Below are 14038 nucleotides of genomic sequence, written 5' to 3'. Positions count from 1 at the left end.
AAATTTCAAATGATCCAAACAGGCAGAGTATATTTTCTTACCATATTCCAATCAAAATTATATTTGACATAATTAACCATAAAATTTCTAGAGAATTTCACTAATATTTCAAAATTAAACAACAATTCTACATACTGCATGAGTTAAGAAGGCATCAAGGAGATGAAAAAGTGTCATCACCAAAGCCCGAGAAAGAGCAAGCAGTAGATAAAAAAGGAATCTGGAAATATGAGAAATCTAATAAAGTTTTTCAAGAAGATGAGAATGATTAACTGTTAATTGTTCTTCTAGACCAACTAAAATGAGGACTGGGAACAGATCACTGGATGTAGCAAAAAAAAAAAAGTAGAGTAGATTTACGAGATAATAGGACCAGTGAAATTAGAGATTGTAAGACTGGGTACAATTTAGGCTAGTGTTTTATAGAAAAGCAGAGAAATGAGGTCATAGCAGAACATTAGTGTAGAATCAAAATAGTTGCTTAGAGATAGAGGCAATAATGAAACATGAATTTATACTAATGAGAAAGATCTAACAAAGGAAAGAAAAATTGATGATTCTGGAGAGGCAAGAATTGCTGGGACCAAACATATTTTCATAGGTAAAAAGGGTAAGATACATGTAAAAGGAATGACTTTGGTTTTAGACAGAATAAACAGTTCATCTATGCTATAACAGAATGTTGCATAACAGATTTATGTTGTTCTTGGACATTGTGGGAATTCTATTCTGATTGCTTTAAAATTTCCAGTGCACAACATAAGAACATATACATAGACCAGTGGAACAGAAAAGCCCAGAAATAACCCCCAGCATATACAGTCAACTAATATTTGGCAGGGGAGCCAAGAATACCTAATGGGGAAAAGGTAGTCTTTTCAATAAATGCAGCTTGGAAAACTGGATATTCACATGTAAAAGAATGAAACTGGATCCCTATAGCACTCACAAAACTATACCACTCACAAAAATTAACACAAAATGGATTAAAAACAAATATAAGACCTGAAAATATAAAACTCTTAGAGGAAAATGAAGAGAAAAAGATACCTGATATTTTGGTAATGACTTTTCGGTAATGACTTTTTTGGATATGACACCAAATGAACAATAAACAAAAGCAATAGTAAACAAAGGGGACTATTGCAAACTAAAAAGCTTCTGCACAACAAAAGAAACAACAGAATGAAGAGACAACCTATGAAATGGAAGAATATATTTGAAAATCATATATGATAAGGGGTCAATCTCCAAAATATACAAAGAACTCATACAACTGAATAGAAAAAAAAAATTAGCCAGTTAAAACATGGACAGAGGATCTGAATAAACATTTTTCCAAAGAAGACATAAAAATGGTGAACAAGTGTATGAAAGGGTGTTTAATATCACTAATCATCAAGGAAAGGGAAATCAAATCCACAATGAAGGGCTTCTCTGGTGGTGCAGTGGTTGAGAATCTGCCTGCTAATGCAGCGGATACGGGTTCGAGCCCTGGTCTCGGAGGATCCCATATACTGCGGACCAACTAGGCCCATGAGCCACAACTACTGAGCCTGCGCGTCTGGAGCCTGTGCTCCACAACAAGAGAGGCTGCGATAGTGTGAGGCCCGCACACTGCGATGAAGAGTGGCCCCTGCTTGCCACAACTAGAGAAAGCCCTCACACAGAAACGAAGACCCAACACAGCAAAAATAAATAAATAAATAAATAAACTCCTACCCCCAACATCTTAAAAAAAAAAGAGCTCTATTTAGACGTTTAAATAAAAAGCACAATGAAGTACCATCTCACACCTGTTAGTGTGTATATTATGAAAAAGACAAGAGATAACAAGTGTTGGAGAAGATGTGGAGAAAAGGGAACCCTAGTGCACTATTGGTGGGAATGTACATTGGTGCAACCACTATAGAAAACAGTATGGAGGCCCCTCAAGAAATTAAAAATAGAACTACCATATGACCCAACAATCCCACTCCTGAGTATATATCCAAAGAAAATGAACTCACTCTTTCAAAGAGATATCTGCACCACCATGTTCATTGCAGCATTATTCACTATAACCAATACATGGAATCAACTTAATTATTCATGAACAGATAAATGGTAAGGAAAATGTGGTAAATATATACAGTGGAACATTATTCAGCCATGAGAAAGAAGGAAATCCTGCCATCTGAGTCAACATGAATGGACTTTGAGGTCACTGTGCTAAGTGAAATAAGTTAAGACAGAGAACAACAAATATCAATACTTTAAATCTCAGTTATATGTGGAATCTAAAAAACAAACAAAGTTAAACTCATAGAAACAGAGAGTGGAACAGTATTTGCCAGGGTCCATAAGGTGGGGGAAAGGAGGAAATAATATATATATATATATATCCCAATTCAATAGTAAACAGTGTGATTAGCTGAGACAGGAGGTGAAGGAGAATGTATTAGAGATTTGAGGAGAAAAGAAAGTATATGGAACAGCCAGCTAGGATTGAAGAATGTTCTATGAATTCTACACAGTAAGATCTCCCTTGAAGTTCACTGTCAAAAATTTTGTGTGGGAACAGTTAGCAAAGTATGTTTTCCCTCCAGTTTCCTTCAGTTGCATCAGAGTGTAATATATGGTATTAAACAGATGGAGGGGAAAGGAATTAAGCATGTGTGCAGGGAAGTAATTGTTATGATTACACATAAAATTAGACTAAGGAAGGAAGAAAAAAGGGCTTGAGCTGGATGAAGTTCAGCAAAAGGTGTTCAAACCAATGGGTGTTGTTTCTGGTGGCATCAAAGGATCAATGAAGTTGTGATTTTTAGAGACTAATGTGGAAATTTAAGGGGTGTTGGTTGTACACTGGGGTGCTTCAAATTAAGCAGTCACATAGTAAATGTTTTAAATCAAAAGTTATACTCAGAGATTCTGCAATTAAGATATTATAGCAATACTGGAACTTCATTTGAGCAGGTGACATTTATGTTCAGGGTAGGCCACGTGATGGTGAATATAAGTCCCTTTGCATTTTCTTCTATGACATAAAGCAGAACAACACTTTTTGGAATGAAGTTTAGGCATATCATCCAGCACTACATGGCAGGAAATGTACATAGTAGTGTTCTGTAGTTCATCTGGAACTTACCTCTTTGCAGTCTAAATTTCAGTCTTCAGACCTTCCTGAACAACTAGACTAAATTTGCAGTATTTATTTCTAATCTTCAATATATAAAATGCTCTTATTATGAGAACACATTTTCCTCTATATAAGCCCTTACTCCTACCTTGCCACCTTAGTACAAATAAATTTGCTAAAGTGGTCATGGTCAGCTACGAAGACCATCATACCTTTAGTTACTAGGGATTTTAGGTGGCCTGTTAAATATCAGTCTCCTCACTCTATACAATGAAGCCTATTATTGAGATAAAACACTGGTGATCTTCAGTGACCTGCTACTGTAAAAATCCTGCCCAGCCTATATTTATCAAAATTAAAATCTAAAGCCACCCATTTGGGCTGCTTCAGATCACTCCATGTATAAATCTTTTTTTAAGGTTTCAGGCCAATTCACTATAAAAGTTTTAAGGCATCCATCTGTTAGGTACCTAAAATTTTTCCCCTGTTGAGGTTGAAGCAAATTGAGAAATAAAACAGAAGACAGACATCTGAATTAAAATTATGATGGAAGCTTTACTAATAATAAACCCATCTATATAATATGAATTTAGATTTGTGGCCAAAAGACTAAGAGTTTATGAAGTGCCATTTTTACTGCTTAGACTATTGGATTCCCAACATAAGAAACATTGGGGAAAACAGAGCAGTCTTAACTATCTAGGATTACTGCTCCATATCAGTTTGGGGTAGAGTGGAGAAAAAAAAAAAGAATCTCTAGTTCTTTCAGCCCTTTTATAGGTTAATACCTCACAATCAAGAAACATGGGTCAATGGATGTCACACACTTATCAATTAACATCAGCCCCCTAAGGAAGAATGAGTAAAGGTGAGGGAAAAATTTTCATGATAATTTACTATCATGGAAGATGCTCCCTGTGGAGCCTTAAACATAGGAGAAATATTAAATTTCTAGTAAATTAAAATGATAAGCTATTTAGATTTGAAGCACATTGATGCACATCAGAACCCATGACAGGCACAGGCAGTAAACCAATAAGTATTTAGTGTAATTTTAGAAACTTTAAAGAACTTATTTAGAATAGACAAAAACAGTTGTTCAAAACAACATCAACCAAAAGAAAGTGTAAAGAAAAAAATAATAAACATATGAATAGGAATATCAAGCAGAGAACAGAAAAAGAAGAGAGAGAGAAAGAGATATTAACAAACAAGTAGAAGCTGAAGTTTTTTTGGGAAAAGGTCACCAAAGTATAAACATTTCTTAAAAGCTCTATCTTAACAAAAGCGTTAAATTAGGGCATAAATGACAAATCAACAAACTTAGAACTAAGAAAATTATATAAGCAAATACGGATTCAAAGGGCATTAAACTGCAAGAGTAAAGATTGAAATAATCCTTAGAGAACAGAGTATGAACAAAGTTATACTAAAACTTTGAAAACTTAAGAGTAATGAATGTGCCTCTGAAAAATAAAAAGTAGATTTTACACTTCAGGAAGATCTAGAAAACAAAAAAAATCAATTACCATAAAAATAAATTGGTAATTTAAAGTATCAGGCATAAAAAAGAACTAGGACCAGAGATTCCTTCAGATTTGTCAAGACTCACGTTTAAGAAACACATAATTCCCACTTTATATCACTTTTTCAAGAAATTAAAGTTAAAGAAATCTATCCAATATATTCTAGAAGAATAAAATTGCATACACACACACACACACACACACACACACATCTAAGAATAAAAGGAAAAACTTGTGTTTAGCAGGACTGTTACCTACATACCAACTTCCACCTCCAGGACAGGGTTGTCAAAGGTCTAATGCAGCATTTATAACGTGCAGAAACTGATTCTCAGTTACACTTCCCAAAACAGGGTCTTGTGTGTCTGGTAACAGAAAAGAAAAAAAAAACTTTACTCTACCTCACAGAACTTTTTATCTAGTAGAAGGGATAATATTTGTAATAATGTAGATGTAATAAAAGACAGAATGTGAAAAATGATGTAATAAAATTTCTCAAATCTGTAAAAATAAACAAATAATTTAGTGGAAAGAGAGGGTAAGGAGAAGGGTGAGTATGTATATAGAAATAGTCAAGAATACTGTCCATGCCATACAGTAAATCCTTGTTATTCATCTATTTTACGTATAGTAGTTTGTGTATATTAATCCCATACTCCTAATTTGTCCCTCCCTCCCTCCCTCTCCCCTTAGTAATCATAAGTCTGCTTTCTATGTCTGTGAATCTGTTTTGTATATAGATTCACTTGTATTATTTTTAAATTCCACATATAAATGGTATCACAGGGAATTATATTCAATATCTTATAGTAACGTATAATGGAAAAAAATCTCAAAAAAATAACTGGAACACTTTGTTGTTCACCTGAAACTAACACAATATTGTAAATCAATTATACTTCAATAAATTTTTTAAAAGATAAGTAAAAAACAATACTGACTAAATTAAGGCAACCACGTGACTGGACTCTAAGGCTCATTTAAAGACGCACCATAAAATTCCAATAACACGGCCTTTCATTTTCTAGACTGTTCTGCCTCCAGTTAATTGAAAGTAATCTGGAAATTCAAAACAGACTTCCTCTGGATATTTACTCACTTACAATGCAAGCACATTTTTATGATGTGTTTAGTTAAAGGATTAGTGAAATGGGTATGTCAGAAAGATTCAGCTTGCTAATTAGCATTTTTAATGAATTTTTGGTATGTCACTACTTAATAGTCTGTTTACCATTTTCCATACTGTAGCTTGGAAGCCAAAATCCTAGTGGGTTTTAATTAACTCAAAGTATTTCTACTAAAATCACACCAGTCATAATACTTAATGACTTCAATCAATAGAAGAGATAGTAAAAATAATGCAAGGTATAAGATCAAATATATAAATATTCATATAAATAGATAACAAATACAAACATTAAAATAAAATAAAAAAGAAATGCATTCAGGTAGAATTCAATGAAGAATTACCTATATTATACAGCTTATATATGTATATATATATGTGCAATGATATTTATTTCAATGAAGTTTTAATGAACTTGCAGTTAAATTCAAACTATCTTAGTTTTACTGGCTGAATACTCTGTGACAGATTGTTTCATTTGCAAATTCTGTGGCATTGGTGAATACACCATAACTTATAAGCTGTACCTGTATATCAACTACATTGATATATTAGTATACTGCTATCTATTACTATACTTTTATAGTAAATTCTATATTGGTTTGGCACATGTAATAGCAAACTGAAGAAATACATGTCTGTCCATTGAGTGAGAGTCTGTAGAACAATTCCCAATTAAGGAAATCTTAACTGTGCTATATATTATCTGGTTTCCATTGTATTGTAACTTCACACTGGATAGGGAATTTAGAGTCAGAATTCAGATTTGGTGAATGCTAAGCTTTGTATAAAGCTGAGATTGTTTAACTCTGTCCAAGGTGCGAAACTTCTCTTAACTTTCCTGAATATTTTTATGGAAGATGCAACATATATAAATGATTTACAACAAAATCTATTTCCTTTTCCATGTTATACAGCTCTCATTGGGAAGTGGCTTCTCAGCTAGAGACGACATTCCATAGACTCCTTACATGTGGTGGTCATATAAGTTGTCTCCAGTGAAATGTGAGCAGAATGATATGTGTCATTCTAGATAAAGTCAATTAAGGGGCAGGGGAATCTTCCCTTTACTCTTACTTTTCCCTTTTGAGGACTAAGAGCAGAGGATTCTTTAAGTTTCTGGGGGACAGTAGAACCACAGTCCGGAGCAACTTGGTCCCTGAATCAGCAGATAGACAAAACATTCCCACATCAGACAGGAATACCCACATTAGCTAGCTAAATGAGTGAGAAGTAAGCTTCTTTTATGTTAAGTCACTGAAATACAAGGTTTTATTTTTTACTTTATGGAGAGCTACCCTAATTACAGAAGAAATTCAGCATTCTTCTATACACATGAATACGCTTTTTTTTAAAAATTGTAGTATCTCAGTGATTATGTGAATGTTTATTAGATACAGTTATAAATTGGTCTCCTAATAATGACCTATTAAACGATATCCAACATATATAAATATATATATATACACACACACACACATACACACACACACACACATCAGTCAGCCATACTTCAGCAGTGGGATAAAGTCAAAGTCCAAAGGTTAATATTTAGAAAACTACCTGAAAAACAAAGCACACGTGCATACATTTTTATTCATCCAACTTATCAACATACCATGGAATAAAAAGGCAAGTAGGAAATATGTTTTCTTTCTCTAGGGATTATTTCACCTCCTCTTTTCTCTTTATTTTATCATGTTGTGACACTGCTATGGGGATATGGGAGGCCTATTATTAAAACAATCCTTAATCCTAAGGGAAAGAAACAAGCTGGTTATGCAGATGGGATCTAAGTGAAAATAATAAGTTATAAAAAAGTTCAGTGAAATCATATTACAGGAAGAATATACAGAACACTGTTTTCCCCATAGAAATCTATGATTATATGAAATTAACTTTAAATTTCCTTTCTTTGTTATTACTAATTGATAGTCAGATGCAACATAGCTAAAATATGAAAAGAAAAAAAATCCAATTAACTACTTGACTCTACCTTTAATAAAAAATATTTTATTTACTAATTATATATTAATAAAATTTCCATACATAACTGCCAGAAATTCACTGAAGGGTGAATATGGGTCTGGCTTTAAACACTCCATGGTAGGATCAGAATCCTTTGTTTGCAGAGACTCTCCACTTTATTTGTTCAGTCACACCTCACAGGACAAGGAGCAGGTACCTCACTTAGCAAGAATAATCAGAATTCCATCCCAAGGAATTTTTAATTGGTGATGTTAGAAATCATTTTCTCATGGCACTTGGATGTTTAACTTGTAAACTCAGGAGCTCTAAATAGGCTCTTTTGCCATATGGATTCAATTTCTTCTGGAAAAGGAATAATGTTGCATGTGACCAGCAAGATAAAGAAGAAGAAACATTGTGGATCAGCTTCTGAGGGATGCTTATAAGCCTTTCCAATCATTAGCTCTCCTGTGTCCAGCTTAGGAAGGGACCCTGTATCATATCGCTTAATCTAACTTCATTCATTAATGTGCTATCACTTGAAAATCCCGCAAATGTTTTAAAAAATAAAAGCTCTAACTAATATAAATATATAAAATAATGTTGGAAGAAGAAATGAATTTCTTATTCTGGTAATTCCTTGAATCACTTATGCTTTTTGATCTGCCAGAGAACTGCTTCAGCAAATTTCACAGCGTCAATGGCCTATATTAGGACTAGAGGAGAGACACTATGCCTCATTTTTCTGAACTCTAGAACGTATTCTGTCTTTGAAATCTGTGAACTTTGTTCTCTTCTGTGTCTTATAGTTTAACCTCTCATAGTTCACCCTGCAGCAGTTAAGAACAAAACCTATTTCTATTTAAAGTGGTCCCATTCTCCATCTCTTTTGGTGAAGCATAACCCAATTAGCATAGTTGTTTTACTTTCTTTTCTGATAAATATAATTATGAAATTTTATTGAAAGTAAAATTGATCATTTGATGATTTTAAAGCTCCTGTAATTTACTCCATCAATAGTAAAATGTTGGGTGAAATATAAGACTATAGACAGTAAGGTTAGATCCTCAGGTAATATGCAGTTGAGGCTTAGAAAAATTGGCTAGTGTCCTGTTCATTTTGTTTGAAGCTGTTACTATAATTCATTCAATAACAGAAGTAAGCAACATTTAATACATTTTTGATAAGTATTGCTGTTGCTAGAGAAAAATTGATAAGAACACTTTATTTCTTTTCCCTTGTAAGCCTTTTTATTTTGAATGGAACATACAAGGTTCAGTTTATTCTATTTATTGTACAGTAGGTATATCACAGTGCCCTGAAGGACACAGGATGGGTCAAGAATGAGTATCAAGGATATTGGTATGATGGCGAGTGAATGGACTATGGCTCAAAAAACCAGGTAGAGTAAAGAGATAGTGATTCAGAGACTCTGATTCTGACCCCTCAGTTGGGGTCTGCATATGAAAACCACACACGGGCTTCCCAGCATCTTTTGCCCTTGCTTGGATGCAAATGTTGCACGTTGGTACTGATGCACTTGGACACAGAATCGGTGCCCAGGCCAGCGAGCACTCAGAACATAATTTTCACACAAACTACTCAGCACCCGCACAGCAGAGGCATCACTGAAAGACCTGGAAACCAGAGCACTACAACTATAAATATTTTTACGATTAACTCTTAGAATCACGTTCACATTTAAGCACGTTTTTTATGAAGAGACAGGGCACACAGGGGCATGCATATATATTTTATTACCACAATAAGTTTAGTGAACATCCATCATCTCCTATAGATACAAAATAAAAGAAAAAGAAACAAAATATTCTTTCTTTGGGATGAAAACTCAGGATTTACTCTCTTAGACACTTTCATATATAACATACAGCAATGTTAACTATATTTATCATGTCGTACACTACATCTCTAGTACTTATTTATCTTATAACTGGAAGTTTGCACCTTTTGACTGTCTTCATCCCATCCTCCCACCCCTCATAATGACAAATCTGATCTTTTAATCTATGTGATTGTTTCTTTGTCTTTGAAGTATAATTGAACTACAACACAATGTTAGGTCGTGTTACACAACATACTGACTTGATATTTCTATACATTTCAAAATGATCACCACGATAAGTCTAATCACCATGAAAGTCTATATTTTGCCACTCCCAACCCCTTCTTCCTTGGAATACACATAACTGTATTCATAGAGACAGTTCTGTCAGTTAACTGCAAACCAAGCCAACAAAGGATTTGAGTAAAACAGACATCTGGAATATTTCACATGTCCACACCCAAGGAAGAGATAAACATGTTAAATTCCAAAGTTCACAGGAGGCTACCCCAGGATCCTTCTGTCCTGGTGTGCCAAATGTCTTATGTTTTTGTTTTTGGTTTGTTTTCTTGCGTTTGCTTTTAACTGGCTCACACTGAGAGCAACCAGGATGGTCTTGAGAACCTCCCACCCAATTCTTCCCCAGAGAAGGTGGAGAACTGCCCTACCTAGAGGAAAAACCAGGAAAGTAGTAGGGAGGGCAATAAAGGACTCCTGCACCATGAGGATGCCCCATCACGGCAGGGAGAACATTGCAGACAGAGAGGGCAGTGTGGAAGTTGACTCCCCAGTGAGGCATGGTGGGAGCTGAGCTTCACTGGCCTAAACATGACCTTGGCCCCAGTCTGGTCCACTGCTCACTTAATGCCAACAGGTATACAGAGGTAAGAAAACCTGGGCCTGTATTTTGTTCCTACCTCTGGAACTTCTCCCAACCCTTTGGTCTCCAGGTCACATGCGATAAAGCCTCGCTCCACAGTGAGGCTGTAGTGCTGCACAGATGAAGCTAATGCTCAACCCAAGAGCCAGCACACAGAGAACTCTGCAAATCCCTTGGGTAGGTCTCCCCTCTCCCCGCACTGAGGTTAAAAGGAACGAGGGTGGCAGGCCACCCCGTGAGCCCTCTTCACCTCAACAGTAAAATCAAGCATAACATCACATGAGTGGATGTCTAGCCAGCTGACAGATTAGGATAGGGTGGGAGTTTCACAAAAGTGTACTGTTCTTTTCTGTTTATTTTGAAGAGTTGAAGTGAAGAGAAATGGTCAAAACCATTTCCCTGTGCTTCGAAATCCATCTTAAGGATTATAATAGGCAGATAGAGACCAACTGTGCTGTAAACCTTCAAGGATGGGTGTATCAAGGAACATTCCTCCAGTACTCTCTTATGAACAGTATGTTTCTGTTTTTGACTGTTTTTTCAGCTTTACTGAGGTATGATTGACAAATAAAATAATAATACATTTAAAGTGCACAAGGTGCTTTGATATATGTATACATTGTGAAAGGATTCCCACAATCGAGTTAATTAACACATTCATTACTTAACATATTAGCCTTTCTTTTTTTTTTTTTTGGTGAGAATACTTAAGTTCTACTTTCAACAAATTTCAATTATATAATATGGTTTTATCAACTATTAGATCCTCAGAATATTTTTTAAAAATGCTGCTCATATGGAGACTATCACCACTTTTGCAAGGAGGTCCCAAGGTAACCTGAGTGCTGACTGGGAGGTAGGGGAGAAGAAGGCAGGTGGGGGACTTCCCTGGTGGACCAGTGATTAAGACTCCATGCTTCCATTGCAGGGAGCATGGATTCAGTCGCTGGTCAAGGAACTAAGATCCCACATGCTGCAAGGTGCAGCCACAAAAGCAAATAAGTAAATAAATAAATAAATAGCCTCCTGAGGCTGCTGCTTTAAAAAAAAAAAAAAAGGCAGGTTGGCAGTAGGAAGTGCTGAGGAGCGGAGCTGCCAAGAGGCTTGACTCTTCTGTCAGGTCAGTGAGTCCACATAATGAAAAATGGCTCTCAGAGCACAGCTAGTCTCAACATTGTCAGTTTTCTGAGTCAGCTTCAGCACTTTGTTCCCCAGAAACCTGAATTCTTGCAGCAGCAAACTGACAAAGGTGAGACAAGTGCATACATATGAAAGGGTTGTTCTGTGGGTGGATTTCCATTGTCCAACACACATACTTGGCTGCAATCTCAAAAGTCTCCACCCATAAGACTGCCTCCTTTCTCTGCATCCATGAAGACAAAATTTACTGCAAAGTCATGATGCTAAAAAAATGCATAAAAATTCAAATTCTTCACTTCTTCCATTTTGTGCACTTTTTTCTAAAGGATTTCTGTCACTCTGCTGGCACACAGTTCACGGAGGTCAAATGCTTTCTGTCCCAATATGCTATATATTATTTCAACATGATCCCACTCTTCTTGGAACCTGGGACACAGACAAGGGCTGACCAACTCCTTTGCATCTTTAGCAGCTTTTCTCTCCTATTCAAGGGTACTTTTTTTTTTTTTTTTTTTTTCTTTTTGCGGTATGCGGGCCTCTCACTGTTGTGGCCTCTCCCGTTGCGGAGCACAGGCTCCGGATGCGCAGGCCCAGCGGCCATGGCTCACGGGCCCAGCCGCTCCGCGCATATGGGATCCTCCCAGACCGGGGCACGAACCCGTATCCCCTGCATCGGCAGGCGGACTCTTAACCACTGCGCCACCAGGGAGGCCCTTCAAGGGTACTTTATCACTTCACTTTCGTTGTTGTTTGCAAAGCCTTTTCACAGGATTTAGTGGTAGCGTAGGCACTTCCAGATTTCTTTACATAAATGGCTGTTCAAGTCTCTGGTTCTTCCCATGAATACTGTATGGCCTCCTTTGTCCCATCCATGGATGCTGGTGTCATTCCGCCAGAGCAGGTAGGTGAAAGCTGCTTCTAGTTCTTCTGTCACCTCCCCTAGAAACACTTAATTTTAATATTATTACTATTATTTTTAACATCTTTAATGGAGTATAATTGCTTTACAATGGTGTGTTAGTTCCTGCTTTATAACAAAGTGAATCAGCTGTACATATACATATATCCCCATATCTCCTTCCTGTTGCCTCTCCTTCTCTCCCACCCTCCCCATCCCACCCCTTGAGGTGGTAACAAAGTACTGAGCTGAGCTGATCTCCCTGTGCTATGCAGCTGTTTCCCACTAGCTATCTGTTTTACATTTGGTAGTGTATGTATGTCCATGCCACTCTCTCACTTCGTCCCAGCTTATCCTTCCACCCTCCCTGTGTCCTAAAGTCCATTCTCTACGTCTGCGTCTTTATTCCTGTCCTGGCCATAGCTTTTTCAGAATCTTTTTTTTTTTTTTTTTTTTTTTTTTTTTTAGATTCCATATATATATGTGTTAGCATACTGTATTTGTTTTTCTCTTTCTGACTTACTTCACTCTGTATGACAGTCTCTAAGCCCATCCACCTCACTACAAATAACTCAATTTCATTTCTTTTTATGGCTGGGTAATATTCCATAGTATATATGTGCCACATCTTCTTTATCCATTCATCTGTCAATGGACACTTAGGTTGCTTCCATGTCCTGGCTACTGTAAATAGAGCTGCAATGAATACTGTGGTACATGACTCTTTTTGAATTATGGTTTTCTCAGAGTATATGTCCAGTAGTGGTATTGATGGGTCGTATGGTAGTTCTAATTTTAGTTTTTGAAGTTACCTCTATACTGTTCTCCATAGTGGCTGTATCAATATACATTCCCATCAACAGTGCAAGAGGGTTCTCTTTTCTCCACACCCTCTCTGACATTTATTGTTTGTAGATTTTTTGATAATGGCCATTCTGATTGCTGTGAGATGATACCTCATGGAAGTTTTGATTTGCATTCCTCTAATGATTAGTGATGTTGAGCATCCTTTCATGTGTTTGTTGGCAATCTGTATATCTTCTTTGGAGAAATGTCTATTTAGGTCTTCTGCCCATTTTTGGATTGGGTTTTTGTTTTTTTGCTATTGAGCTGCATGAGCTGCTTATAAATTTTGGATATTAATCATTTGTCAGTTGCTTCATTTGCAAATATTTTCTCCCATTCTGAGGGCTGACTTTTTGTCTTGTTTATGGTTTCCTTTGCACTGCAAAAACTTTTAAGTTTCATTAGGTCCCATTTGTTGATTTTTGTTTTTATTTCCATTTCTCTAGGAGGTGGGTCAAAAAGGATCTTGCTGTGATTTATGTCACAGAGTGTTCTGCCTGTTTTCCTCTAAGAGTTTTATAGTGTCTGGTCTTACATTTAGGTCTTTAATCCATTTTGAGTTTATTTTTGTGTATAATGTTAGGGAGTATTCTAATATCATTCTTTTACCTGTAGCTGTCCAGTTGTCCCAGCACCACTTATTGAAGAGACTGTCTTTTCTCCATTGTATATTCTTGCATCCATTATCAA

Source organism: Mesoplodon densirostris, chromosome 3, assembly GCF_025265405.1.
Source record: "Mesoplodon densirostris isolate mMesDen1 chromosome 3, mMesDen1 primary haplotype, whole genome shotgun sequence".
NCBI classification, from domain to species: Eukaryota; Metazoa; Chordata; class Mammalia; order Artiodactyla; family Ziphiidae; genus Mesoplodon; species Mesoplodon densirostris.
This window is presented reverse-complemented; position numbering follows the sequence as displayed.